Here is a 17,483-nt window from a genome sequence, read left to right as displayed (position 1 = left end):
GAAATGCATGGCATATCCTCCAAGTGCCCCAGTTTTCTAGGCACATTTCTAGCTCAAGGAGGAGGATGAGCTGGTCTGTGTCCCAAATGGTGGCTGTGGCAAGGGAAGTATCCTGTTGTGTAAGCAGATGTGTAAGCACACACACACACAGAAGGAGACAAGTAATTAATACATTTTCAGCCCAGGAAGGAAGAAGGGGCAAAAGGTGATAATGGAGTGGGGTGGATTTCCAGGTTTCTGTGTCTGTGAGATGTGAGAAGACAGCCTCCCTGTATTGGAGATTTGAAGTCATTGGGCCAGAAGGAGAGCTTTTTAAAGAGGCAGACATCAGATTCTCAAATCCATCACAAGCCACCTGATCTGGTTCTCAAGTGCTTTCACAGTTAATTTATCATGCTAGAAACTGTGTGTCTGAGAAGTCAAAGAAGTGTGTATCACAGTAGCTTTCAGAAGTAGATGTTTATTGCTACAACAATGGGGGATTGTAGAATTCCATGCAAGGCACAGAACTGGGTTGATAAGCTAGGATATTATTTGAAAGTTTTCTTTAAAAACTTGGCAGGCTCTTCACCAACTCCTGGCCGGCTTTTTACTAACTACTGCATTATATTTCAAAAATGGATAAACTTCCTAGAATTGTGTGAAGACTATTTAAAAACAGAACTCCATGCAGTCATAACATTTTTTTTAATATGAACACACACCATTGCTTTATAAATTCAGTATCCTTATAAAATCCTGGTCCTTTGTGTTATTTCATATTGGGTGTATGGAATTGAATTTTTGCAAGTGGGTTGTGCTTCATGGAGTTACAGTTTGTCCTCTTGAGCCCAGGTTTTGCCAATGTGGCGCCCTCCATTTATTTTGGACTACAGCTTCCATCAGCCTCAGACAGCATGGTCAATAGTCAAGGATGATGGGAGCTGCAGTCCAAAAATGTGTAGGGTACCACAATGGCTCCTCCTGCTTCAGTCTGTGCCTCCTCCAGCTGTACAGATTGAACAGAGAATAACAGAAGGGAAAGAAGCAGGCTATATACCTGGAAAGGTATCACCATATGGTTGAATTTGATAGTGGTGTAGTAAGCAGTGAAAGCAGGGCTAGAAATGAAAGGAAGAGGTGGGGCAACCAGTGGGGGGAAATTATCACCGTAACCACCTTTGTTATGGAATGGCACAGGAGTAAACCTAATTCAAGCAGAAAGCAAACACAGCATTTCTCACAAGGTGAAAAGTAATACCTGCTCATTGTTTTTTCAGATGCCAATCACAGTCAAAATGGTATGTGCTGTGATTAATAGGAGTGAGCAGCAGCGTACTGTTACTTGTGAAGTTATAACAATTGCATTTCGCACGGTAAAGGAATTTGCAACCCTATTTGTTGTTGTTTTTTAGTTTGCAAGATTAAAGTACTCCTACTTCCAGAAAATATTGGTTAGAAATATATAGCAGCAGCTTCTCCTTTTAAAACCAGGAAGGTTTATGCTAGTTGTGTGAGTTCTCAATAAAGGGAAAGTTAATATTGACAGCTTCAGGAGTTTATCAGTTAAACCACAGTCCCAAAAGTTACACCCACTCCAAAAAGGTACACATGATTGTCCATGCCTGCTTGATGTAGGTATTAAGGAGCAGCCAACAGGAATCCACATTGGTCTTTGTTTTCTTTGCTTGTTTGCTTGCTTGCTAGCTAGCTAGCTAGCTTTAAAAAGCCATGGGGGGTTTTTGCACTTAAAAATGCTAATAAAAGTTGGAACAGCATATCATTTTACACAGGATCAAGTGCAGAGCTAATGCAATGTGAACATAGATACACACTGAACAGAACTGCCCTCCTCATATGTTGGTGGTGTTTAACAAAACATGAAAATACAATAAAATAGAGAATATAATAAAACAGTACATCTTCCAATATGACTTGCTATAAAAGGCCAACAGTTTTTTTTTTTCTGAATGTATGACAACCTGATGCAGCTAACTTACCCATTACATCTGCATAAGCAAAAGAAGCTGGATATTCAATAACTTTGTACAAAGCTGCTCTTGAATGTTTACTTGAATTTTGGTGAAACAAACTACTCATTGACTGCTCCTAATTTATTGTGACTACTAAATAGAGAGAAGACTAGACTGTTAGCATATGATAATGTGGCATTTTTCTTTCCTTTTTATACTTCATTTTTAAACAAATCATATGAACCTAATAAGCTTTAAATTAAATAGGCCCTTCAGGTTGGGTGAAAAGAAAAAAGAAGAAAAGAAAAAGAATGGTGCTTGAGGAGAGAATTCCAAGGAGAGGGTGCCTTAACTGAGTTGGCTCTATTTCTAGTCCTCACTCTCCTTACATCAGAGGACAGGGCCATTTAGACAAGTTCCTCAAAAGGATGAACCTAGTACCTAGACAGATTCATGAAACGGGAACAAAAGGGGAATTTGCTTTGTAGAAGAGACAAGGGAACTCTCTGTGTGTCCTTTGAAACCAATGTTGAGTATGTGCATCATGGTTTTCAGGAAGTCAATGTTTCATTGTCTAATTTAGATGCTGCCACTCTCCAATTCCATTGATCTGACTTTTTCATTGTCCATACAGTCCATATAGTCATTTCACTTTTCATGATGTACACAGAATCTGAATCCTCTGATGTAAAATATACGGGTAAACAGGATGTACAAACTGTCCACGATATTGCATGCAAGAGGCAATGACTCTAAAGGAGTCACCTCCATCATTTTCTGAACTTGTTTTCAGCAAGCCTTGATTATGGCTTAGATCTAGGGAAGGATCAGCAGAAGGGTGGTGGTGGTGGAAGGCGACAGCCTCCCAAGTCCCTCAAAAAGCCTCTCCTAAACTATACAGTGGAGGAAACTAAAACCAGAGGCACCTTCTTTGACCAGGATCCAGGCATTAACCTTGCTGAAACAACAACAACAACTTATTATTATTTATACCCCATCCATCTGGCTTCATGTAGATGTTAAGAAGCATGGGGGAGAGGACAGAACCCTGAGGCACCCCACAAGTGAGAGCCCAGGGGTCTGAACATTCATCCCCCAACACCACTTTCTGAACACGGCCAGGAGGAAGGAGTGAAACCACTGTATAACAGTGCCCCCAGCTTCCAGCTCAGGAAGACTTGGAATGCACTCTTGAAAATCTGGGCAGGGGCACCTTTTGTGAGCAGATTTCCTGCTCATGGAAAGTGCTTTTACTCAGTCTTCAGTTAACTTCCAGTCCCTGCTCAACCTCCCACACCACTTTCTATCCCATTCCTGATGGTCAGGAGAAGCCATGGGGCTAACAAGGTAAGGAGCAGTGGGAAAGCTCCTTTTTGCCAGTGTTTCTCTAGCATCAAGGCAATATCTTCTGACAGTCAGTGTTGCAATGCACTAGTAAGCCATTAATTGAGGAAGTTATAGAACTCCAGGATGTTACTAATAGAAGACAGCTAATTGCAGTATACCAGGAAAAGCAAGAATGATGGTAATTTTTGCCAACCACCACAATGGAAGAGCAAGTAAGCCATTCATACAGTTCACAGCCATTGAAAGCAATTAATCACACAGTTGCCCTGTCATCATCTATTTGTGTGTGTGTAAGAGCCAATACACAGAATTTATGGAGACCTTTTACCAAGTTTCTTATTTTAATGAAAATCTGCAAAGGAAAGTCCCTCCCCTGTAGGGAGCAAACCAGTTTGAGGCGGGTGTGTTTGAGAAGAAAAACAGCTGGAAGGAAAAGTAGGCATTCATTCACTACCCACTTTTTTTGCTCTCAATTTCAGCTTCCAGAGGCTACATTTCATTTTATGAAAGTTACACAGAACTCTGTAAAATGTGCAAATTGGCACAAGCTCAAAAAACAAAAAAAGTTATGCAGGTTTTATACGAACTAGTTCATGATGATAGGAGCATTTTGTTTTCATATTTGAAGACTGAAATGCATTACCCAATATCAATCCATCCATCTATCCATCTCTGTTGGCCTGCCATGTTCTACCTGACTTTGCCTTCCTCCTGTGTGTGAAAAACTCTACAAAAACAGTGAAAAATATGTGACCCCTGGTCAGCGATTATGAGAGTCCAAAAACATCAGCTTCATATAACCAACATGTGTAACTCTAATGAATGCATGAAGGGGTTAAGAGCATAGCGTAAGCTATCCCCCCCAGGTTTAACTAGGCCACACACCCTCATCTTGGAAAGAAGGGTTACCCAACTCTTTGTTCTCTTTCTTCTACCATGTGAACCATATCAGTAAGGAGGTTTAAGTGGGATGCTCCAAGCTTAGACAGTGTGGCTTTTTTGTGTTTCTATACAAAAAAGTTAGAAACCTTTACCATTTCAGAACCTAAACCCTACTGCCTGTCTTTTCTTGCTGCTGTATGGAAAAGCACATGAATCTGACCTTTGAAGAGTTTGTAAGTAAAACATTTTAAACTTACCAAATATGTGGTCTCTTTCTATGCTAAGGGAAGTGGGGAACTTTGGAAGCAACTTAGAAAGGGATATTTTAAAGGCCTAGCAGCTTATATTTCCATGTTTTGCTTGGCTGAATGTTTCGTGGTTTTAAATCTCTGCTGGGACTCTCTCACCAAATATTATTTGCCCCAAACCTAGATCTGGGCATCCTGGGAATTCCCCCTTTTTAATTATACCATATCTGGTATTTATACTTTTAACCAAGCCAAAAACTAACATTATCATGTGACAGCCCTATATCCTAGTAGTGAGAAGATGAATCTGGCACCTTCACAACCCTGCCCTAAGATAAAACTATGGGGACAGCTCTATAGTTTTTAACAGACCATGCAGCATTCTGAAAGGTCAAATCTTTGGCAGACTCTTCATCTTAATGTTATGTTAAAATAAGTAAACACAGTCAATAATTCATTTCTTTTGTAAAAAGAACAGATGAATAATGAAGGAAGCTTCTGTTTAAGAAGTGTGGGGAAATCATTTATTTACTATACTGTGATTTCATAGACATTTCATCAAGAAAAGGTTGAAGAGCATTATTTTTATATGGAAAAAGGAAGCACTACAGGTTTTTCTTTCCCCCACAGGAAGAAAAAAAGGCCATAAAGAATTATGCTAGAGTCTTCTCAGGTAAACTCACTATTTAAATAACTTTTTAAAAAAATCTCACAAAGGAGTTCAGAATCATGTACATGTCCCCTCCATTTTATCCTCACAGCAGCTTTGAGGGGTAGACTGGGCTGAAAAAATGGTGACTGGCCCAAAGTCACCTAACTAGCTTCATGGCTGAGTTGGGATTTGATCCAAGATCTCTAGGTCCATGTACAAAGATTTTCATCCCACCCCCCACTCCCCTCTTTGTTTTCAGTTTAACTGTGCATCTAAGCATTACATCATTGCTTATTTCTACACTATGATTCTCTGTTGGGAACAACAACTGAAGCATGAACAGCTAATGATCTTAAAACAACAATAAAATCAGAAAAAGCAATCATAATGAAAAACAAACTTATCAATAAAATGCTACAGGACATATGAATAACTAACCAGCAACAATTAACTAATACCATGATCTCATCTTATGTCAGACCACCAAAAATGTGCTCCAAAACAGCCATGCTTTTAGATGCTTGCTAAAAGATAAAGCATTGTCTGTTCCGAATCCTGCTGTGGTTTGAGTCCAGAAAAATCCTTAATCTCCAAGAGAACCTGGAGTAGTCCCAAACAGCCCACTCCCTTATGCAGCTACAAAATTAGATACCAGTCTAAAATTGTTTATATCAGAGAAAGGGGGCTTTTCCTATAAGGGGAAAATTACAGCTACTTTTACTTGGTCCCCCAAACTCCCATTTAAAAGCTGTCAAAAAGGAACTCAGCAAAAACTGGTTGGTTTTTACAAGCCATGATGATCAAGGGCAAATCATCTACAGTAGTGCCTCTGGTTAAGTACTTAATTCGTTCCAGAGGTCCGTTCTTAACCTGAAACTGTTCTTAACCTGAAGCACCACTTTAGCTAATGGGACCTCCTGCTGCTGCTGCCCCGCCAGAGCACAATTTCTGTTCTTATCCTGAAGCAAAGTTCTTAACCTGAAGCGTTATTTATGGGTTAGCGGAGTTTGTAACCTGAAGTGTATGTAACCTGAAGCGTATGTAACCCGAGGTACCACTGTACCATGTTTACAATTTCCAAAAATCTTGAGAGCCACTGTGGTGTAGTGGTTAAGAGCGGTAGACTCGTTATCTGGGGAACCGGGTTCGCGTCTCCACTCCTCCACATGCAGCTGCTGGGTGACCTTGGGCTAGTCACACTTCTCTAAAGTCTCTCAGCCCCACTCACCTCACAGAGTGTTTGTTGTGGGGGAGGAAGGGAAAGGAGAATGTTAGCCGCTTTGAGACTCCTTCGGGTAGTGAAAAGCGGGATATCAAATCCAAACTCTTCTTCTTACCCCCATCTTGCCCAACAAAATGGCACAAGCAGAAACCTCAAATACAATCACACCTGGGCCTGCAAAAATGCCAGAATCTGAGTTGGGAGAAATATGAACAATTGTATCTGTAAAATATCTAGGAAGCTGGGCACAGCAGTCCATTGGTGATTATTTACCCTTTGGGAAAACTGAATGTAATAAACCCTTTCCTATTTGGCAGAACTCAACAAGAGGATATCGATCAGATGCTGTGGTGCCAGAGAAAAATAGATTTCCCCCCCATCATGACATACACTTTAGGATGTCCTCTAATTTGCACTCAGTGTATGCTCTGGCTATCTCTCTTGCAGCTTCATATCTTGGAGCTTCTGTGTTCAAGGCAAAAAGGCACCAGCCACATTCACACCATATATTTAAAGCACTACGATCCCATTTTGAACAGGCAGCATTTCTCCCAAAGAATTCTTGGAGGTGCTGAGAGTTGTTAAGAAGCCCCTCACAGAGCTACAGTTTCCAGAGTCCCCCACGAAGAGCAATTGATTCTTAAACTACTCTGAGAATCGCAGCTCTGTGAGGGATCTCCTAAAACCTTTCAGCGCCTTTAACGAAGTACAGTTCCCAGGATTCTTTGGGAGAAGTGCTGCCTGTTCAAAATGGGATCGTAGTGCGAATGTGGCTGTCTTTGTTTTATTGTCAACAGAGAGGCCATATGTGTGTGGTCATGTCCAAAGCTTAGTCCTGTTCAGCCATGCTCCTTCCATGCATTCAGTTGTGTGCAACTGCATTTAGCTGCACTCACAGAGCATCCCTCCAGTATTTGTATGTGTGGCTGTGGGGCATCTGAATAAAACCTGCCTTTAAAAATGAGCTTAAACATTTGCAAATGTTTGTATGTTTCATTATCATCCAAACCAGCCTGCTACCATTTGTAAAATATCAGTTTAAATGTATAGTACCCAGTTTAAAACTGAGGGTAATTAGAAAATGCTCATCTCTCTTCCAGACAAAGAGAGCCAGCATCATTCTAAAAACCAAGTGGATTCACAAGTCTCTGTGGGTGAAGCATCATAGCTCCTATGCACAGAACGAGCTTTCCTCCTAATGAAAACAGAAACTTTAGCAACTTGCAGGAGAGGACATGGCTAAACTCCCTTTCCCCACCTACTGTTATCCTGGTAATCATCAGCCCAACTCCACAGTGACTGCTATTTGCATTTTTAAAAAAACAAATGTGTGCATGCCATGTTCAAGGCGTCGTTTTATGTTACATCTAGCTTGACCAATAAAGCTGAAGTGTTTAGAACTATATCGTTCCTGTGGAGTAATGAATCATAGGGAGAAAGACTTGGGTAATACTTAAAAATCATGGCAAACGACCAAAATGTAGCTATATCACTCGAATTATGAAATGTACTGCACCACCAGCCTCTGATGCTGTTACCACAAGACACACCAGTATGTGCTGTGCAGCATTATCATAAAATGTGATATCACACCAGGATTTCAGTGACGCTCCAAAAATCTCTATACCACAATAGATCGTTTCCCACAAAACTAATTGCTGGTGATTACTTGCAAGGCTATGATGGGGTAGGGTGATCTACAGATGTTACAGTTCTGTCTTTAAAGCAACTATTAATGTCACATGAACCCTGTCCCCAAATGAGTTCAGAAACCCATGGGAAAGGGACAGGAAGGTTGTCTTCAGCTGGGCCATGACTCATCTTTGTAACTTATTTCTGGCTATCATCAGCCTAAATATTGGCTGGAAATTAAGCAAAGGGACTATGGTCAAGTCTAAAGGGAGGTTTGGGGAGGGGGGAAGGAAAGCAGGGGGCACAAGGACTTCTGGCAACTAAATCTACAGGGAGTAGTTTGAAAACGTGGTCTATGTCTGCTTGAGGCTCAGAAATGAAACAAATCTGTCGGTAGGGATTGGAGAGAAATTCAATTCAGGTCTCCTTTGAAACTGAACCTATTGAATTTACACTTTCTGAAACAATTATGCGAATTGAAACACATATATCCCTTGAATTTTGCACTTTGCAGTTTGTCAACCTTTGTTTACACAGGCACACAAAATGCAAATACTGTATGTTTTTTTAATGAAATGCTGCATCTGGTGGGCACGTGACGGAGAACTTGGCAAGCATCTCTTCATGTAGGACTGTTTAGATCCTTTCACACGCAGTTTGTTCCTCGGTTTTATGGGGACACAGTATTGTAGGATTCAAGACTTCCTTTCAAACAAGTCCAAATCCCAGTGATAGTTCTTTTGAAATCCTTGAAATATTGCTTGACCTTCGCATTACTCATAAAAGAAAGCTTATGGAATTAGGCTCCCTGAACTCTTTTATGTTTTCTGTTCCTTCTTACAGATTTTAGGGAGCTTATTGTTAATTGCTTTTAATACAATTCTAAACACTCTAATGCCATCTCTACATTAAAATATTCCCCTACTGGGGAAAAGTTAAACAACACGAGGATTTTATTTCCTTTGGATGACAGAGAACTCCCTGGAAACTTTTTACTGCCTTTGTACTATTTGCCAATATTTGCTTGATTTACAAGTGGACAAGCAAATGATGACACTCCTATAGCAAGGAGTGTATCTGCTCAGCTTGACTCAAACAATTCCACAGAAGGTAAAAAAAAAAAAAAAAAGGTAAAGGACCCCTGGATGGTTAAGTCCAATCAAAGGTGACTATGGAGTTGCGGTGCTCATCTCACTTTCAGGTCGAGGGAGCTGGCGTTTGTCCACAGACAGCTTTCCGAGTCATGTGGCCAGCATGACTAAACCACCTCTGGGGCAATGGAACACCATGACAGAAGGCAGAGCGGACGGAAATGCCGTTTACCTTCCCACCACAGTGGTACCTATTTATCTACTTGCACTGGCATGCTTTCAAACTGCTAGGTTGGCAGAAGCAAGGACAGAGCAATGGGAGCTCACCATTATAGCACCCCCACTTTAGCTAACTCTAGCTAAACTTTTGCCTCTCTCTCCCCAAATTCAAAAGTACAAACTCTTCCCTTTGCTACATGCATACCTCAAAAGCACATTGTGGTCACATATTCCACTTCTTGAAGATAGATTGATGAAGGGTAGGGAAATCTTCAAACTATTAGCTCCTCCTGAAAGTGTTTGTCTACTGTCCTGGATTATTAAAAACTGCAACAACACAACTTTAAATGGCACTGAACCATCTCTTGAGAGAAACCTGGTATAGATATGCCTCTATCTTAGTAAATATACTGCTTCTATTGGTACAAATATGGTGAAGGGTTTTATGTAAGTAGCTACAACCAGCAAAGCGAGAGAACACTGAACACTCTTATGAACTCTTATTTATGAATCAGTAGAGCCACAGGTTTATTCAATGCTGTAATATGTTCTTTAATAAATGGGCATGAGAGTCACTGGTGTAGGAAGGGGAGGGCGTAGGGGGTGGGGCGCCCCAAGCAGCGGGATCCTGATAGGGTTCCATCTCGGCATGCCACGCCCGCAGAATGCACACCCTGCCCCTGTGGGCGGCACGCCCTGCCCCCAGAACGCGCACCACGCCCCTGCAGGGGGCGCCCGCTCCCAGAACACGTGCCAGCCCTGCCCCTGCCTGCTTCCCGCCCCCAGTGTTGGAGCATGAAGCTCCGCCACTGATGAGAGTGGCAAGTGGGTTTGGGTTTTTGACTCCTTTCCTTGACCCCACTTCCCCCTGAGGAGGAATTGGCATTTAATAAGCTCCTGACCTCCAGGAGGATGTGTTCTGGAGTCTATTGTTGTTCAGTCATTCAGTCGTGTCCGACTCTTCATGACCCCATGGACCAGAGCACGCCAGTCTTTCACTGTCTCCCACAGTTTGGTCAGACTCATGTTGGTAGCCTCGAGAACACCGCCCAACCATCTCATCTCCTGTTGTCCCCTTCACCTTGTGCCCTCAATCTTTCCCAGCATCAGGGTCTTTTCCAGGGAGTCTTCTCTTCTCATGAGGTGGCCAAAGTATTGGAACCTCAGCTTCAGGATCAGTGCTTCCAGTGAGCACTCAGGGCTGATTTCCTTCAGAATGGATAGGTTTGATCTTCTTGCAGTCCATGGGACTCTCAAGAGTCTCCTCCAGCACCATAATTCAAAAGCATCAATTCTTCGGCAATCCTCTAAAGACTGACAACCTCCTAAATTAAGATTCCCACCTCATGTGGGAATTTTCAGAAGGTTTCCAGCCCATCTGGATTCTTATAAAATGTCAGTTTAGCTATCTTGGTGATGCTCCGAATCTCATAAATCCACTAATCTCTTGCCATTCTTTCTATCTTCATTTACAGCAAGCCATTTGGCTGATCAGTAAATAATTTACAGTGCAATCTTAATGGTAGGTACCCAAAAGGAAGTCCTATTGAATTCAGTGGGGCTTACTCCCAGGTAGGCGAGGTTAAGATCAGAGCCTAAATGAAAGATCCTCCTTGTAGAAAGGGGGAGGAGGGGGAGACAAATAATCTGCCTTCCAATTTTCTCATCTAGCTGTGCATTCTTTTTTGAAGTAATTATTGACATTCTTTCAAATGAAAATATAATCATTTTAGTGATTCGTTAAGTTACATATGTATCGTGCACCATGGAGGGATAGCAGCAAAATGTTAATGGATGTTAGCACTAGTAGGAAGTTTTTTAGTCCCTTGTGGTGTCAAAAACCAGATAATTCTTTGCTCTATTATACAGCATTAGTGTTATGTTCCCAACAGCAATCAGTATTTCTGGCTGGCATTTCGGACAGATAGATTTCCTATCAATCACAGTTGTTTCTGAGGTGCAGTATGAGCAATTTTCCTCTTACAAGAAAATAGTAAGTAAAGACTAAGTAACGTAGAACAGGGAAGACTAGGAAAGATAATGGAAACAGCTTTGCTTCGATAATGGGAAGCCATCTCAGGAATTGATTGTGACAGGACAGTCTGCTTCAGCTGTTTGTGAGAAGAGAGACCTACCATTGATAAGGAAGAAGATGAAGAGTGGAAAATAATTGCGACTGACTGAAGACAGAGCCAACACATTCGAGTTTGTAATCCAATTTGCTGCTAGGAAAGAAATGCAAGGGAAACTGGCACTAAAGCAAAACATAAAATCAAACTGAATGCAAATAATAAGTATTATATATATATATATATATATATATATATATTTCCTCCTCCCCTAGTATTATGTGAAGTAACTGTATTACTGAAATGAGCAAAATATTTTACTTTCTCAATAACAAGGGGCATGTTCAAACTGTTCTTTATCATGTGGCATTACAATGGCCTGGTTCATGAGTCATGATAAGCCAAACTGTGACTTACCCGGACTGTGCAAACATGTGAACTCCCAGAGAGGAGCTCACAGCTGCTTCGCTGCTTCCTGGTAAATTCTCTCTTCACCAACCACAAGTTGAAGCTGAGGTCCCAGTAAGCCATAGTTTAATGTGACCTGCCAACTAGTTCAAGGAGTGTGAATGATGAGATTTCAGATGGACCAGAGCATTATAAATGCTCACAACTGATGGCAATCTTCTCTTGAAAACACGATGCCCTCCCAGTGATGGCCTGGCGCTGGTCCTCTTAGTTATTGTAACTTTCCTCAAATAGGAACATGTTGTGGGCTTTCCCAAAGAGTCTAGTTTGTCGCTTCTGCTTCTTGGGGTCACTCTGAAAAAGACTATCAGCAGACAGGCTAAAGGAAGTAGTTCTTTTTAAAACTGTTTTTAATGCAAAGTTTTTGACGATACAGGAAAAAACCAAAAGTGGGAGGGAGGGAAGGAAGGAAGGAAGGAAGAATAATAAAAACACAGGAAAAAACCCCACAACCACCAATTAATTAATAATACAATAAGCATCAATTCATCCATCTTAGTTTGCATACAGAGTGATATATTATATGTCTAAGTGTACTATGGGTTGGTCTTTGGACATTTGCATAATCAGTGGTGCTGATTCCAGGCGCTTAGAGACCACAATGGCCCATAAAGTCCATTTTTGTCATCCTGCCATTAATCCCCATGCAACCAGAATATAAGCAAAAAGTACATGAAACCCCACAAATATCAAGGATTTCACCATGCAAAGTTAATACAGTGGTATCTTGGTTCTCGAACGGCTTAATTGTCAAACAAATTGGCTCCCAAACGCCGCAAACCTTGAAGTAAGTGTTCCGGTTTGCGAACGTTTTTCAGAAGCCAAACGTCCGATGCGGCTTCCGCTTGAGTGCAGGAAGTTCCTGCAGCCAATTGGAAGCAGTGCCTTGGTTTTTGAATGGTTTCGGGAATTGAATGGACTTCCAGAATGGATTAAGTTCAAGAACCAAGGTACTACTGTATGGACAAAGCAGGTTCTCCCTCATAGAGAGCACGTGTTGCGGTGCGGGCCAGCAAGCCACCTCCATTGCTGTGGGCGGAATAGTATAGATGGCCACAGCTCTGATTGGGCTTGGGGGTGTTGTTAGGGAGATTCACATGTATCGATTGGTGATGGACAGCCAGCAGCCTATATATGGGTCAGCCTCGTGACTGACCGCCCTCTTGGCTGCATGCTGCGGATCACCCCCCTCCCCCCTGTGTTTAGGCCTCTGTGTTGACCTTGCTATACCTGTCATGGGGTTGTCTGCTTTTGGGGCAGGGGCCTGGTAGGAATTTTGCCAGTTGGCTGATTGGCTGTTGCCATCTGGTTTTTGCCTACTGCTTAGCAACTAGTCACAACTTGTAAGGTTGGCGGTTAGGCATTGGTCATTATGTGTGATTGGAGGGGCGGTAGTCCCTCCAAATGGTATATGGTGTGCTGGGAATTCCGTTAAAGGAATCCAGGGGCTCATATGCTAGTCTGAAACCCCGGTAGGGGTCAGGGCCCACGTGAGAGCCCCTGGGACCCACTGGGGAGGGGGAGGGTTCTGTGTACCAACTCCCAGATCTCTCCCCAGATGGGATTTCCCACTGCTGACACGAGGTCAGCTCTGTCCCGTCGGGCAGCTAGTCTGGACCAATGCCTACACAACCACTCATGTGGTGGTAGTGGGAAATGGTGGTAGGGGGCTTTATGGAGGCCTCTGGTGAGCACTTCTGTGAAGCAGGATCCTGGTCTAGGTAGACCTTTGGTGTGATTCAACAGGGCTCATCTTATGACCTTTATCTTATTATCTCATCATTTTGCCAGCACCATGTCCCTTTCATGGTCTCCTTTACAATAGAGTCTAGATTTATTAACACTGTTATTTTAAGCTGTGGTTATAATTCCTCAGAGAGCCCTGTCTTTTATCATGGGATGTTTCCAAACTCACAGGTTTTACATTTAATTTAAATGTTATTGCTGAATGATATATTGCTCTTCCTCATTTCTTTTGGATACAGGTGAAGAACTGCTGACTTTCATAAATCACTGCACTTCTTAGAAGTCAGCAATATTCACTTTCAAAAGTAAGTGTCCCTTAGCCTCTCCTTTCACGTGTGAGAACAAAGAACTCTTTAAACACCTGTGGATTTTCTTTGTGAGCTGGATTCATTAAATAAATGGCGTTTTATTCAACTTTGCCAACAAAGTTGAATAGCTTCGCGGTTATTATTTCAATATGATTTGAGTTCTAATCTCACATTCAGACTCCATTTTGCTTTCTATGTGGCTGTAACCTCACAGTTACCTGTGGCACACAGCACAAAATGCAGCCTTAGCATTAAACTGGATGCCAGGATTTTTCTGTGTAATCATTTTATGAACCAGTACTACAGTTCCAGGTTGAAAGACTCTGGGTAATTAGTTCTGACAATGGTGACGGAAGTGACTCATTAGCTTCAGCTTGGATTCAGTAGGAGGTTCAACTGCTAAAGAAGAGGACTATAGGTCTGTGGTAGAACATATGTTTTGAAGGCAGTAGCCCCCTAATTCAAGCAGACCCTGTCTTCAGTCCTGGAGATTGATTGATTATTTAATTTACACACCACTTAGCATATTTAAAATATGTCTGAGTGTTGTTCAAAAAACTGAAGCAGCAACAAACAACTTAAACAAAAAAATTGCATCCATACAGTTACATATAAACATGTTACATCAATACAAAGTTACACACACACATATATATCAATATCAATTCATTTTCCTTCTGATACACCATCCCTCTCAGCACCAGGGTCCAAACAAACTCTCAGCTGAACCACAAAAGTCTCACAACTTAGAAGGGTTCTGAAAACAGCAGATATCACCCTAGTCTTTCACTCTAGACTTGCTTTTTGTGGGCAGGCCCAAGGTGGATGCTATTCCCTCAGACGGCCGGTAGTTGTGTGCCACTCAGCTGTGCTCTTCACACCCAGTTTCAGATGTAACAAGGTTTCTTGAGTTCTCCAGGAGGTCCAGAGGATGGGAAACAACCCCTTCTACTCATAGCTCTTTCTCCACCCTCTCCTCCTCTTCCAGCTGGGGGGCTGCTGCCATTCAGTTTAGAGACAGTATACATGGCCATGCTAGTGACACAGGAAGCTATAGCAGGTATCAACCCAAACTGGTGGTTTTGCACAAGCCAAATTCTCTTCTGCTTGTGCCATGGCACTGTTGGGTGCAAGCTGATGCAGAAGAAAAGTTTCTGAGTTGGGTTCTCTGCTTTTAGCAACAAAACAACTGATGGAAGTCCTTTTATTTTCCAATAATCAAGTTGGAAGGCAGGGTTGGTTATAGCTGATTGACTACTCTATATCAGTGGTCCAGATTGCAAATGGAGTAACAGTAGGACTTTGTTTGACCACTCAGCTTATTAACAAACATGCAGGAACTTTTGCTGTCATTTTCTGAACTGCAAATTTCCTGTCTTGCTCCACAATTCCGCCTTGTGCTTTTATGAATTAGGATCCTGGTTTTCACACAGGGTGCATGTACCGAAACTATCTTTCATGTCCTTAAACACTGTTTGAGTAATCAGTCTCTTTCTGGTTATGAGTTGTGGCCGAATGTTGCTGGACAAAGGCCACAGTTCTTGGCATGAAGTCAGCAACTGCTTGTATGTGTGGTATTAAATCCATGTTCAGATTAAGGCCTGTTTCTATATAAATCGAAACATGTGCTTTCACAAACAATAGATTGGTGCAACGTTGTTTTTCAAAAGTACGTAATTTAATTCAGAAAGAGTAATTTTATTTAGCACTTTTCCACTTTAGTTTAAAGGATTAAAATATTTCCTTCACCTAATTGTTCTTGCAGGCTGTAATAATAATAATAATAATAATAATAATAATAATAATAATAATACCTGTAGTAGTAGTAGTAGTAATATTTTGAATTTACCATGAAGGGGCTTAAGTTATTAATTTGGTTCTCAAGGCCCTCCACAATACAAAGCAATTCATTCCATTTTTTTTTAAACCAAAGGTAATGAGGTTCTTTGCAAATTAGGATAAACCTTTTTATTTGAGCTTCAAGATAGTTCAGCACTACACATGCTAGGGAGCAGGCCCCAATAAAAGGCAGTGAGACTTACTCTGGAGTAAACATGTGTAGGGTTGTGCTGCGAAGCTATATTTCATGCACCATTAAAGCTTCTGTACATAACAGCAAATCAGATGTGCTTGGGAAAGCTCATGGAGTGTCAAGTTTAGCCCAGTGAATGAAAACCAGCTCATTCATAACACTACTGTAATCAAGCATTTATATGAAAACACCGATACACACATTCCCATAGAAAAGTGCTGATTGACAAAGACACGCATTAGCCTATAGTTGTATTCTGTTAACTGTAAGTTTTACCTGAGCAGGATCTATGGTTGGGTGAGGAGATGGGAGAAGCCGAGCAAAACAGACAGCAGGGTGGGGGGGGGCGGGTGAGGCTAAAAATGTGACTGAATGTGATGAATAAGGATCACCTTAATGGTCACTAAAATCTATTCCTCATGTCTAAGGGGTAGGGTATATAGGCTTTTTTCTTAACCGTTCGGTTACGGGAACACTAGTAATCGTCCTTTAATTTTCAGGAGCTGGAGAAGAAGCACAAACACCTTGATTCTTCCAGTTCCTTGCCAGCACTGCTAAATGAGGGGGATGGACAGCAACAAAGTCCTTTGACAGATGAAGGGAGCTGAAGAATGACCAGAGCTTGTTGCAAATGTCCCACATTACAAATTTGGAACCACTGTTGTTTGTTTGTTTTTATCTCATGTTTCCTAGGAAATCATTTCCCACTGCCAAATAGACAGGGAGGCCTTCGTAAAGTTACAACTCTCTCTTAAAGGCTGCACTATCTGTAGATATTTTCTTTTTTTAAAGGAATTTAACCAGCCACTCCTTCCTCCTGAAGGCTCCCAGAATAAAAATGACACTGATAACAAAACAAAACAAAATGTTTTATTTTAGAATGGCAGAACCAGCATAAAATCAGAATGAAAACCTAAAGGATTTCTTTAAGCCAGGCATTCCCAAACTCGGCCCTCCAGATGTTTTGGGACTACAACTCCCATCATTCCTAGCTAGCAGGACCAGTGGTCAGGGATGATGGGAGTTGTAGTTCCAAAACATCTGGAGGGCCTGCTTTAAGGTGAGAAAACCAAATGGGGGAAAACATGTAAGTTGGGTTCTTTAGTATGTTTAAAGTGGTCCACATTGATGGATTAGATGTCACCCAAATGTGTACCCTTGTGAACAAGAACAGCTTTGCTTCCTTAAAGTTAGATGACAGTATTTCTCTCTAGGGGTGAAGACAGGTGTGTGTAGGGGCCTCCAGACTGTTACTGTTTTGTGGGAGGAATTTAAGCACATATCAGAAATTGGGGTTTGTGCAGTCAAAGCAGATCAAAGCACTCTGTCACCCTGGTACAACAAATCTACTGGGGGGGGATTTTTTGCAGTAAGGGCAAGGAAATGCTCTGAAAAGTGTGGAATTAATGAATTACTAATGGGAAGATGTGTAAACACTCTGTAGGCCATAGCTGTCAACCCTCCCTGCTGTTCCCCACTGTATATACATTGCTGTCAACCCTCCCTGCTGTTTCCCAATGCTATAATAAGGGAATTTCCTGCAAAAAAGAGAAAAAAGGGAAAGGTTGACAGCTATGCTGTAGGCAATAAAGTGTGAATGCCCATTGTTGTATAG

This window comes from Lacerta agilis, chromosome 10 (assembly GCF_009819535.1).
Source record: "Lacerta agilis isolate rLacAgi1 chromosome 10, rLacAgi1.pri, whole genome shotgun sequence".
Taxonomy (NCBI): domain Eukaryota; kingdom Metazoa; phylum Chordata; class Lepidosauria; order Squamata; family Lacertidae; genus Lacerta; species Lacerta agilis.
This window is presented reverse-complemented; position numbering follows the sequence as displayed.